Genomic DNA, 15,286 nt, shown 5'->3' on the forward strand with positions numbered 1-15,286 from the left:
CTGGTGGAGGCTGCCCCTGGTGGCTGGGGGGTGGGGGTGGTGGGAGACATGGGTGGGGGCCTGGTGGTGGGTGCCCCTGGTGGCTGGGGGGTGGGGGTGCTGGGAGACATGGGTGGGGGCCTGGTGGAGGCTGCCCCTGGTGACTGGGTGGTGGGGGTGCTGGGAAACGTGGGTGGAGGCCTGGTGGAGGCTGCCCCTGGTCACTGGGGGGGTGGGGGTGGTGGGAGACATGGCTGGGGGCCTGGTGGAGGCTGCCCCTGTGGGGTGGGGGTGCTGGGAGACATGGGTGGGGGCCTGGTGGAGGCTGCCCCTGGTGACTGGGGGGGTGGGGGTGGTGGGAGACATGGGTGGGGGCCTGCTGGCAGGTGCCCCACAGTGCTGTGGGGTGGGGGTGCTGGGGAACATGAGTTGGACATGGGTGGGGGCCTGCTGGCAGGTGCCCCTGCACTGCTGGGGGGGTGGGGGTGGTGGGAGACATGGGTGGGGGCTTGGTGGTGGGTGCCCCTGCACTGCTGGGGGGTGGGAGTGGTGGGAGACATGGGTGGGGGCCTGGTGGAGGCTGCCCCTGGTGGCTGGGGGTGGGGGTGCTGGGAGACATGGGTGGGGGCCTGGTGGAGGCTGCCCCCTGCACTGCTGGGGGGTGGGGGTGCTGGGAGACATGGGTGGGGGCCTGGTGGAGGCTGCCCCTGGTGACTGGGGGGGTGGGGGTGGTGGGAGACATGGGTGGAGGCCTGGTGGAGGCTGCCCCTGGTGGCTGGGGGGTGAGGGTGCTGGGAGACATGGGTGGGGGCCTGGTGGAGGCTGCCCCTGCACTGCTGGGGGGTGTGGGTGGTAGGAGACATGGGTGAGGGCCTGGTGGTGGGTGCCCCTGGTGGCTGGGGGGTGTGGGTGCTGGGAGACATGGGTGGGGGCCTGGTGGAGGGTGCCCCACAGTGCTGGGGGGTGGGGGTGCTGTGAGACATTGGTGGGGGCCTGGTGGTTGGTGCCCCTGGTGGCTGGGGCTGCAGGGGGACATGCGTTGGTGGGCAGTAGTGCAAGTTGACATGTGGGTTGGCTGGTGGGCATGGCCATGGTGGATGGGGTGCCTGCAGGACATGTGCTGGGTAGGCCCCTGTGGTGTGAGCCACCTGCAGGGGCCGTGGAGGCTGTAGAGGGAACACCTGGGAGGACCCACACGTGCAATTCATGTGTGCTGCTCCCCCCGCACCCGTGCAATACACGTACCCTGATGAGATCTCGTGTGGAACTTCCCGCGCACCCCTGGAATACACGTACTCTGCTGATGTTGCGTGGGGTACTTCCCCCGCACCCTGATGAGATTGCGTGTGTGACTTCCCGCAAACCCCTAACATACACGTACCCCGCTCAATCGATGGTGTGTAACTTCCCGCGCACCCCGGAAATACATGGACCCCGCTCAATCGTGTGTGTAACTTCCAGCGCGCCCCCGAAATACACGTACCCCGCTCAATCACGTGTGTAACTTCCTGCGCACCCCCGAAATACACGTACCCCGCTCAATCGCGTGTGTAACTTCCCGCGCGCCCCTGAAATACATGTACCCCGCTCAATCGCGTGTGTAACTTCCCGCGCACCCCCGAAATACACGTACCCCGCTCAATTGCGTGTGTAACTTCCCGCGCACCCCCAAAATACACGTACCCCGCTCAATCGTGTGTGTAACTTCCCGCGCGCCCCGAAATACACGTACCCCTCTCGCACAGGCCCAATTGCTGTATGTTGCCACTTTTGTGATGCGCTGGGACTCTACCGCCTGCCTTCGTGTGGCGGACGTGTTTCAGCTTGTGCGTGTCTTTGGCTGTGCGTGGCTTTGCCCTATTCGATTCCATGAATATGTGTGGTTCGAGTGCGTGTGGGCGTTCCGTCTGCTTCCCTGCAGTACATCCCCAGTTATGCCCTTATTTTTGCGAGTTGTTCCCCATTCCGCTCGTTACGCCCCGTGTCCCGCCCACTTTCTGGTGTATGCGCCGAGGTTGTGCGCTTTCACTGTGCACGTCGCGCACGCCTTTCGGGATGTTGCAGTGACTTGTGCGCCATGCACGGGTTTGGCGCACATCCCGAGGTGTACACGCGCAGGGACTTCCATGAATCACACGCGTGCGCGTGCGCCTGTTTTTTTCCACTTGCGCCTGCTTGCTTCTGCTTGCGCCTGCTTGCGCGAAGATTTTCGGCGCACGTTTGTTCAATGAATCGACCCCATGGTGTTTTCTACTTTTATCATGGCTTATTCTGCCTCATTTGCTATTAGTGGCTGTCCAAGTGGTTCTTGGCTTCCTGTTACACAAGGTTGACTACTGTCAGGCGTGTCCACTTATAGTTGGGCCTGGAGTTCTTTGTGTTGCTGTTCATTGTGCAACATTGTTTGGTACTGTGTAAAGTTTATGTCTGTTATAGTGCTTTCATTTGTTTGAAAGCATCTTCATAGGAGTCATATGTATCCATAACTCTTCTTCTTCTTTTCTCCATGGTTTAAAAAGTTGTAGCAGGGACATGTAAAACAGTTCTTTATGTTGAGGAGTTTTTAATGGCAATTTGATATGATTAATTATGCTGCGTTTGGTGAGTTTCACTAAGCTGCTTTCACAATTTGCTACTCTGTATCTACCTTTCTTTTCATCTTGTTTAATATTATTTGTGTATGTGAAGTTTTGGGCTACGTGGTATAGACACATGGTTTCCAAAGTGGTACTCCTGTTTGGGTAGTATGTGTCTAGTAAATTGTTTGGCTGTTGGGATAATTTTTGGCTATTGTTTGTATGTCCTCATATGATTTGAGAACTCTTTTTCTAGATTTTGCAGGACCAAGACTCAGGACCAAGGCTCAGCCATACTCAGATTCAGATTTTCCATACAAGGCAGTACCGGTTAAACAGTCTGCAGCTTCATAGCAGCCACATTCTCTATGAAAGACCATTTTTATGCCTAAGCTTTACAATTTCTGTGATAGTGTTTTGTCAGATGATATGCCATCCCAGTGGTCCTGAAGCTCTGTTTTCTCTGCTTTGGTTAAGTAGGCTGTGGCATATCGTGCAATTGCAGTGGAATTGTCTGCAATGTACTGCACATCTATGTTTTCATTCCATAGGAGGGCAATAATTGCATTGTAATCATTGATGTATTTTTATTCTTCTGTTCCTTTTATGTAACATGTGTTCTTAGGTGATTTACCTTTGACACCATGGCTAACTGAAGACATGAAGTTGTTTACTTGACCTGTTGTTGAAACTGGTCTAGGGAAACCAAAGCAGCATTTGGTTCCCTTTTTTTTAATATTTTCGACGACAATATTCCCACATTTGTGTCTACGAAATTGTAAAATTTGTGCATGAAGATCACTGTGTGTTGTTTGTGAAGGGATTTTTTGGATGAACTGCAAAACAGTGGCAACACTATCCTGACCAAATTTAGGAGCATCTTTAATCCACAAAAAACATGTGGATGTGTGGTGCTCCTCTGGCTTGGTATTCTTTTCTCCAAAAGAAGTGTTGCACTTCTCCGAGGGGAGGAACAGTTTTTATTACAAATGAAGTGTAGCACAGCAATGAAGCGATGATGGAAATATCTTGATACATTCACAGGATCTAGAGAGCAGAGTTCTCCTGGGGTTTTTATATCTATGTTTGTTTTGTTTTTGTTTGCTATGCGTAGGAAATTGTGTAAATCTTCCCATGCATATTCTGCACAACTTAATGTCACAAACCAAGTGGGTGGGCCAAGGTTTCTTATCATACAGTGAACATCTGTGTGAAATCGGAACCAGTATTCTTTTGTACCACTCATGTTTGCTAAAGGATTTGTAATGCTTGACTGTAAAATCTCATCTTTTTCTTGGACTTTTTGTAGCTGACATATTTTGAAAATGGGTACATGATTTCAAAATGTGTGCAACTCTGTAACATAGATTTGCTATTTCACTTCCAAAGGGAAGGTGGAATATGTATTCCACATTTTGTCTGAATATGGGGTCTTCAGAATACATTTGTAAAGAGCGGTATTCTAATGTTGTTATTGTGTGAGTCTATCATCGTACCTTCCCCCTTTTCCATTAGGAAAGAGCAAAGGAAAGGCACGTGCTTCTATACTTTTTTCCCATATGCTGATTGGAGATCCTTTAGCTTGTCGCATTTGGTACAATTCCAGTGCATCATCTATGGTGTCTTTAGCGTGTAATGGGTGAATTGTATAATGGTCTAAAATATTGGATTCTGTTGCAGGATCTAGAAGTTGAAATTGACCAGTTTCTGATGACTCTTGAATTATTTCAGTGGTTTCCCACAGGTTTTCGTCAATATTAATTTCTCTGTAGTATTCATTGTTGTCTTTTAGATATTGCAGGGCTTGTCTAACTTTATGTAAGTCCACAAGTTGTTGCCATATTTTTTTGTCTTTTGTAGGTACGCCATTTACTAAGATAATTAAAGATTGATATTATGGACGTTGCACTCCCAGAGTGTGTACATTTTCTTTGAGATCTAATGGCAAATAAACTACTTTGCCACCAATGCCTTTCACTAATTCAGAGGGAGGCACTTTTGCTGTTTTTGGTTGAAGGCGTATTACTGCTTGAAATGGGTGCACTGTTTGAAATATGATGCTCTCATATAAGTTGAGTTGTTGCAGGGGTTTTGGTAATGGGAATAATTCCAAGTAATTTGTGATAGCATGTAAAGGTGTTTGGTTGTTGTCAAGTTTTGCAGTGCAGTAAACTGCAAAGTATTAAGGAGCCAGTCATTTTGTATTTGTTGTTTACTATAAGAAAGAGAGCTATTTGGAACCATTTTGAATCTTCATTGTCTTCTATTTTGTACGTTATGTCTACGGTTTTTGTGATATTTTTTTAAAAAGTCCTGCAGCAACATACACACACATGGTTTGGTACTTTAGCAGATATACTTTTAAATTTTAATATTTCTTTTTTGTATGTATGTAATAGAAGGATGGCATCTGTACAGTTGTTGGTAGTCTGTTGTAAATCTATTGCATTTGGTAAGTGGCTTTCAATTCCAAAATATTTTCTCTGGATATGCTCTATTTCTTTGAGTAGTTGTTTGGCTGTACCATGTAGAAGATTGTTATTCAAGTTGGCTAGTGCTAAAGCAGGACTTTTGGCATAGTACAGTTTATGGACCAGATTTCTGATAGTTGAATGATGTGTTGATATCATTTTTATATGATGGAAGGTGCTTTTGCAAATTGGTCCAGAAATGCAGGCTAATGAATGTCCTTGTAGTTCTGTGTATTTGCGCACTGGACAGTGGTCCATATTTGAATTTGTCTTTGGCTTTCATATACTGATTGAGCAACTGGCGTAAAGATTTGAAAGATTTTTTGGCAATGTTACACACTGATGTGCACGGCCATTTGTAGACTGGACTTATTGGCTCAGTGAAATGGACAGGTAATACTGAGTTTTCTGGGGATATTTTTGTGAGCAGCGGTTCTTGTTCCATAATTCTATTATTACGTTTTTCATACCTTGTCCACTGCTATGTATGGCAATTGTATTTATTTGCTTTTGTTTGTATGCTTCTTCATTGAAATATGGTTCTGTGCTCGTGGTGTGACTCCATTCACCTCCACAGATGTTTGTGAAATTATCTTTGTTGATATTCCGTTTATTGAGAAGTCTTTTTTGTAGATTAGTACTTAGTTTTGTTAGTGGTTTCATTCTGTTTAAAACTAAAATTAATAATTTCCTTTTGAGAAGGATTGCACTGACTATAAGAGCTTGTAGGATTAATTTTCTACGGTAGGTTTTAAGGTTTGTGCGTGATTTCTCTCCTGTTTTTATAAGGTTCTGAAGAACTCTGTGGCTGAAAATGTTTGCTACATCAAGATTTATAGGTGCAGTGTTAGCACTAGTGGTAGCTGCAGTCTTGTTAATCACTTTCTGTTTAGTTTTACATTTTGATAGAGAAGGCAACGTTTCTATACTGGAAGCTTGTTTTGTTTCGCATAATGACTATATTGGCTGTTTTGTTGGAACTTTTTGTACATATTCTGCTAGAGGTGGATGCTTATTTTGGAGAGTTTTAGCTTGATTTCATTTACTTTTGCGTTGCTTTCTATGGAGTTGCTTTTGGGTAGGCATTCTTTGGAGTCTGTTGGAGAAAAAAATAAACTGTGGGTTGGGATCTTGTGCAGTGGACGTGTGCTTTGTGCATGAGTGTCTGAGTATGATAGCAAGGACGTATGTAGAATTGTATGATTGTGCAATGGGCTGCTACATCAGGTATTTGTGTGTTATTGGATGTTAGGCTATAGAATATAATCGTATGCTTTGTTTGCTATTTTTACAGGGTAAATGGCAGGAACTGTACGGAAAAGTATGCAATGTATGTATTTGTGAAGGTGTGGGAAATAAATCAGAAGGATTTGATGGGTTCAGCAGCTTATTACTCAGTAGGTGATTACTAAAGTACTGGGTGATTCTGTGATGCTTGGAGAATGGAGAGTCTGAAATAAAGTAAGGGTTGCAAGGAAGGATCTGGTGCTTGTGTTACAGACTGAAGGGAAGGGAAGATGTTGTATATCTTGCTTTACAACACTGTTTATAGTTGTGCATGATGTGATAGATATGACTGCACCTGTGCATAGTTGAATGCTGTTGTGAAATCTAGAACGGAATGGGCAACCAGCTGGAATGAGAGAGCTGTCTAGATTAGAAGAACAGTTGTAGAGGCAGTGGTGTTGTTTCAGCTGGGAGCCTTTCCAATGATATTGGCTATCTGTGTGAATAAATAAAGATGCATGTACTCACTTGGCTGTGTGTAATTTTATGACACACTAGAAAGCCTTTTTCCATAATTATACTGTTATTTCTCCCATTTTTTAACATGAAATGAAACTTTGTTACATAGCTGTGCGTGTTGTGTCTGATTACTAATATAGTCATTTGTAAAGGAAGTTGAAATGATAGAATGTATGTGAAATATGAAGAATGTATAGAAAGGAATTTGTATGTACATCTTATGCACTATAATGCATTAAATGCTATCATGGTTGAAATGTGGATAAATACGTGGCAGTGGTTACAGAAATGATAGAATGAACGAAGAAAATAACACTTTGCACATTGCAGTTAATAGTATGGGTAAATACAAATTGGGAGAGCAGACAACTTTGCAAGTGAAACTTGATCATAGCAGATGGGAGAAATGACAGTAAGCTTATTTTACAGGTTACACAGGGTAAGTGGTAGTTACTCTGTTTATATGCATTTATACAAGAGATGTACATGTACCATACATGCCAATCCTCCTGATTTCGGCGGGAGACTCCTGATTTTCCCATGAAAAAAATTATTATTTTTCACGTTCTCCTGCCAAAAATACATATTTTCCCAATGCATTCTTATGACACAAATGTTGTCTCCCGATTTTTCACAGGAAATGTCCCTCCCAGGTGGGTTGGAATGTTGGCATGTACGATGTACTGTGCAAAAAATATTCATACCTGTACTTTGTGATCATGCATGTGGATTTGCATGAATCTGTAAGTAGAAATGTTGGAGAGTTTACTAGTAGTTGCTGTAGGTGCTTTGCAGTCACAGCACAATTGTACTCGGAGTGATCAACAGTACATCTAAAGTGCTGTATGGTGATGATAGAGTTAGATGTAGAGGTCTTGCATGTGATTGATGGATAGTTGTGTGACTGCTTTACAGTAGCCAATGAGGGAATGGTGCAGAGAGTGAAGTGGAAAGGGTAGAAGGGCTGCCCCAGTGTTTCTTACGCACTCTGTGGACAGCGCGGCTGTTCGCAGACAGGACATGCCACACATGGGGCTTCCGAGCATGAAAAGGGAGTGTATTTTGAGGATTAGCCAATCAGGTGTTGAGGTTCTACTTTGTATTGAGAGAGGCTATGTGTAGTGAAGATGGAGAAGGTGGAGAAAGTCAGGGTGGTGGTGCTTGGAGATATTTTTGTGAATGGTTTGGAGCAGTATGCAACATATAGGAATGTGGGAAACAATTTTGATGTAAAAGGAGTGGAGGTGGTGTGGAACACTGTGCCTGGTTTCAATTTGCAGGCAATGGCAGAGGTTTAAGATATGGCTAGGGTTAACAGTCCACATGTGGTTTTCCTGCACTGTGGTCCTTTGCATTTGGGTCATGTCAGTGCCCCTACATTGTTGGCAGATCTGCAAAACTTGTTTCAGGCAGTAATGAAACTACTTCCAAAGGCCAAGATTATTTTTTCTGCCTTGTTACCTAGGGCAGCAAGGGACAATAGTTATTTTTTTTGTCCTCAGCAAAATGTTGCTAGGTGCTTAATAAACCGAGGCATGTTTGCTTTTATGACTAGAGCTGGCATGTTCTTTTGCAACAATGAGAACATTGACTCTGGTAATGCTGATTACTTTAAAGAAGATGGCATGTCTTTATCTTTTATGGGAAATGCCATGCTGTTTTTGAAACATAAGGGTTGCTTTGGAGAAGCTAATGTGAAGATTTGTGGAGGTGGAGGAGAATAGGGAAAAAAAACAAAAAATAAAAAATAAAAGATGTTTCTGAAGCATCTACAAAAAAAAGGCTCTTTCAGAGCCAACCTCAAAGGGGAAATGGGGCACACTATTTAAATTTTCATTCCCCACTCCCAGATTTTTTGATTTGTCCGTGGAACCGCGGTTGTCCATAGACAGCACGTATCAAATACCTGATTTTTGAGGTTGAGAAGCAAGCAAATGAGACGTAGCACAGCAAGGGATTGGTCAATAGGGTTTACTGGGTGTGATGTGTGAGCAGAGAGTTTGTTCAAAAGTCTTTTTCCTGAGAGGAGATAGCTATGGCTGTGTGTTTCAGAAAGCAGATTGTCTGGATTTTGAGAGATTAATTGATACATTTGTTGGAGGTGCATGCAGATCTCTGCAGAGTGGCTGTGCATCTTGGATTCCCTCATGTCGAAGTGCACGGACATGGAGTGTGTGGAATGAAGTGGCTGGATTTGGTACTTTGTGCTACTTTGGTGACACAATGTCATCCAGACATTATTATTATTCATTGTGGAGGGAACAGTTTAGGACATGTGTCTGGAATCTCTTTGCAATTTGCAATGAAAGAAGGACTTGGGAAAGTCATGGACATATATCTAAACTCCAGAGTAATTTTTTCCCGTATTGCACAGAGACAAATGTGGCTGCGTTCTTCTTCATTTGGTCCACAAATGGAGAAAGCAAGGTGCAATTTTAACAAGGCTGTCTGTGCCTTTTTGAGCGATTTTGGTATGTCCTCTTTTCACAATGAAAATATTATGTTTCATAGTACACACATTTTTCAAATTAAATGGAGTACATCTTACTTATGCCGGCAATCAGATTTTTCTGTGAAATATACAAAATGCATTGCAACCTTTTTTGGAATTACAGCAATCCATTTTGTAGTAGGTGTTGACCATTTGAAGTTTTCGAAACACAAAAAAAATGCCACAAAAAGGCTCTTTTCAGAGCCACCACTTCCTCCCACAGAAAAGAGCAACAGTTGTGATAGGGCAGCACTGCAAAGATTTTAGAGGTCTGCCGACAGTCCGCAGACTTTTAAAAATGCACAGGGCCCTGCTCATTTCATTGACACATCTATTTTTGAACTATGAAAGGCGGCTCTGAAAAGAGGCTTTTTGTTTTTTGTTGTTTTTTGTTGTTTTATATTGTTTGGGGTTTTTTAAACATGACACACAATGAAAGGAAGGGAAAGGAGGGTAAGGAAGGGACACCAACCACGGGGATAAGAAAGGGCAGGTGGATAGAGGAAGATGTAGGGTGGGCCTTATTCAGGTAGGTAGCAGTTCTTCTCATGCTCCTTGACCACAGTCTCGAAAGCACTTCGAAGGTTCTCCCTTCTGCAGAGTACTGCGTTGCAGTACATGCACAATACTGTGACCCTCGAAAGGTAAGGATCAACAGCATCATGTATGGCCTCCGAGGCAGCTGGAGGGATGCGGTGCCCGACAGGAGTGTTTCTTGTGGTGGCAGGAGTGGAAACGGAAGATGCTGCAGCGGAACTCAACCTATGACATTTATCGCAAGGTACAACCTTACAAATAGCCCCACCGTGGAACGATTTTAGATGTCGCTTCATTGAGGTAGTAACATAGCTGCACAAACCCGGTTTCCCATGACTCAGCACCATCTTGCACTGATTGCAGGTCACCTTGTGTGCACGTGCTTTTGGTACTCCATCAAGAGTGGTAAATAACCTCCACACCCAAGATGCACAGTGAGAACTAGTAGTAGTGACTTCCACTACCTCATCCTCTTCATCCTCTTCATCACTCTCCTCTGTATCCTCACACCTGTTCCCCTCTGCTGGCCCTTGGGGAGGTGTTGGTGGTGGAGAGGGTGGGGTGGGGTGCTGCTGAGACAGCAGTAGCACCAGCAACAGCCATGGATGCCATCAGGACAGCTGTTTCAAAGAGCAAGAGCAATCCAATGCAACAAGGAGCCGTCTCTGTCCTGGAACCCCAAAAACAGAATAAGCTCTGGGGTGTGGCCTTTTATAGGGGTGCTAGGGCGTGCTTCGCGGACACCTGTGTTGTCCCAGAACACTTCAAACACAAAGAAAGGGCTAAAAAAACTCCAAAAAATTATGCAGATTGCCAGGGACATGGTGTGGGACATGTGCAAGGGTGAACTTTCCTAGGAAAATACCTTGGATTGCTGAAAAAGACACGTTTTAGGTGTCCAGGGGCCCGGACAGTGTTTGTTACGCTTAGTGCGGGTGCAGTCACGTGATGACATCGAGGACATTTTGGTGAATGGGACGGCTCCGTAGGACACCAAATGTACGGGGCTGGGTCTCTGCATGCGTGCGGGTGTTCTACTGACAGTGTTCCAGTCCCCAAACTAATTAAAAGTGCGACACACATGTGGCAGACAGTTGCGGACAGGTATGATGTTCGTAGGGGCCAAGGGTGTGCCACACATGCGCGTGGGTGTTCTACAGACAGTGTTCAGGTCCCCGAACAAAATAAATGGGTGTCACCAACTTTGCGGACAGGTGGACGGGCTATATGTTCTACGTACATATTCATTCTGGTTACGGACAATGTGTACAGGGGGAATGTTCTTAGGATACTTTATTTTGCATAGCTACGAACATGCAGACATCTTTAGTGTTCTGCAGACATCCCCATTTTGACTACAGCCAATTCGAACAGGTATAGTGTCCTTAGGACACCCCCATTTTGGTTAATTGCGGACAGGCAGACATCTTGTGTGTCCTAAGGACACGTCCATTTTGATTGCCAACAGTACAAACAGGTATAATGCCCATAGGATACCCTCATTTTGGTTAATTGAGGACATCCCGGACAGCCGCACTGTCAGCGGACAGCCTAACTGCCTTTTTAAAAAGAATAAGACACAGAGGAATATACTAACAACACACTTAATATTTTATTATTTTATAAAAGTATAACAATTATGAAAGAGAGGGGGAAGCAGAAACTGATACAAATACAGGGGAATTAGGGATTTGGACATGATGGATGTAGGGGAGGAAGGGATTGAAGTCTCATCATAAAGTTTCTCTTGCTGGGGAGTTTTTGGGGATAGTTGGCTGGGACATTGAGAGGGGCCACAGGTACATGTGGGACAGTGATATTTTTTTCTTCTATTATATGGTCCTCCACAAGGTTTTTTAAAAGAATGACATTTTTCATTAATAGATCAATTGTTAGCTCCATTCGCTGCAGATGATTTTCTAACGTCTCTGTTTCTGTATTATTTTTAATGTCTGTATGGTCTGTTAAAAAGAAATGTGTTAAGTACACATAAAGTAATGGTTATTAATTGGCTTATATTGAGAAGTGTAGTGTCTACCATTAGTATCACTGTCTTCACTCATTTCATCCCGATGAAAATTTTCTTACAGCCATTCCAAAGTACTGGACATTTCTGTGTAAAAAAATAAAATAATTTTAGTGTACCTTGTTTAGAACGTTTAGAAATATATACAATAACTGTAGTGTACTCACTAGTTTCTTGCTAAATTGCTGTTTCTGCTGCGTAGGTGTCCTGTTGATTTTTGCTTTGCAGTTTCTGTGAGGTAATTCTGTTGGAGGCATATTTATTGTGTTTTGGTATATTCCACTTTGTTGCATATGCTATGTCATTGGACTGTTGGTGTCTTACATACACAGTTTCATTTCTTATTTATTATTGAATGTAATTTATTCATGTGTTGCTTTTTGAACATGTTTAGTGGCTTTTTTTGGATGATATAACAATGAAAAATACCCCCTCAGTTTTTGAATAGTGTTGATGTTGTCCGAGTCTGTCTGGTCCGTGGATATCAGACCCACTAGCGCAAGTAGGGGGTTCAGTATGTTCTATGTTATATGTATATAAACTAAGGGCATCCTAGTAAACATTTATCAAATTTACATTATCTATATATCTATATTCAGTGAAAAACTTTGTTACAGCAAAGTTATGGTTAAGTTGTGCTACTAAACACCTATGAAATTCAGTAAAGAACATTGTTAAAGGGACGTTATGGTTAAGTTGCACTACTAAAAACCTATGAAATTCAGTGAAAAAAACATTGTTAAAGGGACGTTTGTGATATCATCTTTGATGTCCTGGGTGTTAGTCTTAGCAGTGCACGGTAGTGGCGTGGGTTATGGTTGCTTAGCTTACCATAACTGGTGAATTTCAGGGTTTTTTCGGTTTTACTTGGAACTATGAAGTCCCTTTAAAAAAGTTTTTTTCACTGAATTTCATAGATTTTTAGTAGCGCAACTTAATCATAACGTCCCTTTAACAAAGTACTTTTACTGAATATAGTTATATATACATATATACACATATGTGTGATTTGGGCTTATACTGTCCAGTACTCTTATTGTATTTGACAGAAAAGGGGGAGCCCCTTTCTCCAAAATACATAGCTATATCTCAAATAAATTGTCAAGAAACCGGATGTTTATAAATGAAACAAAACAGCCGCCATCTTTTTTTCTCAATGCGAGCGATAGCCACCGCTATAATCTTGTTTAGCTGAAAACAAAAGAATTCAGGAAAATGGCATTTCCAGGTGAAAAGTCTGGGACATGCCTTTAGCGTAGAGGTGGGGTGGGGGGTGGTAAAAGGACAACAAGTTATATTTGGGAGTTGGAGGAGATGTAGGGACTGAGTTTGCAACACAAAGCTTTTCTATAATCTTGGCTATTGGACAGAATAGCCATAACTAGCCGACATTTCAAAGCAAACTGTGTCACAGGAACAGCGAGTGCTGAGAGGGGAATAGGTCAAGGGAGGTGAGGACTCTATCAGAGGGTTTGGGGGAGCAGACACACATGAGTGGGCGCTTGGTGAGGATCTGGGAGGATAGGGAAGAATGTTTGGGATTTGCTGTTTTTCACGATAACCACTAGTATAAGGAATACAATAAATAACTGAGGGTATAACCAAGGGTATTTGTAGTTCATAGCTGCGGGTATAGAAAAAAGAAGACAAATATATATATATATGTTTACAGCTACAGTGACAATCACACACAATAGGAATCTGGGACTCCTAAGAATGAAGTAACCAGGACCTACACTGCTAAGCTTCAAAGTGTGGAAGGGCCCGGCCCCCTCAGACCATGTTGCCTAATAAATGAGCACAAGTTACAAGACCACTTAGAGCAACATGGCCTGAGGGTGTTGGCCTCTTCCTCACTTTGAAGGTAAGCAGGGTCAGTGAATGAATGGGAGACAGTCCACCATCCTGGATACCATGTGTTTACTTATTTTTAAATATCTCATCACACATTAAGAAAACACACTGCATCCACATTTTATGTTTAAACCATGCTACTTTCAGTCCTTGAAAGTGTTGCTCTGAAAAGGTCGAGGTGCCATGAGGTCTACATGGAAATAACAGGTATCTATGGATAAGGGGCTGCTAATACATGGAGAATTGCAAATCCAACTTGTACATGTAGGCACAAGTACCGGACACGTGGGTGGACAGCATAACTTTTTTCAGAGGGTGGAAGCCACCCTTTGGTTTTTCTGAGGTTGGCAAGCGTGTTCAAGTATTTGGCTACCAAATTGTCATGTTCCCAGTGGAGACACTTACCCACAAGACCAAAAGCATTTGTCTTGTATTGGGATTTTTTTTTTCCTGGGAATATTTCACTACAGATTGCTGGGTTTAAAAGGTGAGCACCTGTTATGCGTTGCCAGCATATTTACTGGAGCACTTCCTCTCTCAAGTAATTTTTCTGGTGTTCATTGCTTTTTTTAACAGTCCAATGCTATTTTGTCTTGCACACTTTCTTCGAAGGGGAAGGTCAATTGAGCTGCTTTTGTATATTTCACTTTAAGATATATGTTCACACTGTGCGTATATATATATAGGTGACAACTTTTGATTTTTGCTATGGGGACAGACGTACCTGGGCATATGTTCATTCTTGGAGTCAGTCATTTCTTTTTCCCTTTTCCATGCTGCATAGATGCAGTTAGTTGGAGCTGTGTAATGTTTTACACCAGTCACCAAGAGACTGGCCATAAAACAAGAGGTTTTTAGCACGCTGCTTGACCAAAATGTGTGAACCTTGGGAAATTATGTAATCTCACTGAGCATTGCCTAAATAAATTTGAGTTCTCAAAGCCTGCCATCTTTTATACATAACAATACCACTGTCAAAACAGGTTAAAAGCAGTCTGTGATTGATGAACATCTTTGATCAATGGGTTGCAAGTGTTTTAAAATATGGCCATGGCTAGTGGTCTGGTAGTGTTTTAAAATGGACATTGGGCATGGCCGAAGGCATCTCTGATGTCATCATTGTTGTCATAGGCTCTGAAACAGGGGGCACGAAGTTAAGGTGGCTTTAGCTGAATTTCCAGGGTTTTGCTCCTTTATTTATTTTTATCTTAACTGATCACTAGCATATATTTTTCATCAAATATATATATATATATATATATATATATATATATATATATATATATATATATATATATATATATATATATATATTCTTCAGAAAGAGAATGACAGTGTGAGAGAGACAGAATGTATTAGCTTATTACCCCTAAAATTAACATATAAGACATTAATGTGTCAAGGAGACAGAAAGTACAACACAAAGCAAATGCACTTCTGTGCTATGTAAATGAGCCTTGATTTACAGCACCGGGAAAATCCTATCAAAGACAAATTACAAGATAAACTGACAGGGAGAGACCAGGCAATACCAATGGCCTCGTTGAAATTAATGCAACCCCTGCTGGATTCGTCCCAGTGCATACATAACGTGGTCGTCTATGTG

This window comes from Ambystoma mexicanum, chromosome 1p (assembly GCF_040938575.1).
Source record: "Ambystoma mexicanum isolate Mex_15411 chromosome 1p, UKY_AmexF1_1, whole genome shotgun sequence".
Taxonomy (NCBI): domain Eukaryota; kingdom Metazoa; phylum Chordata; class Amphibia; order Caudata; family Ambystomatidae; genus Ambystoma; species Ambystoma mexicanum.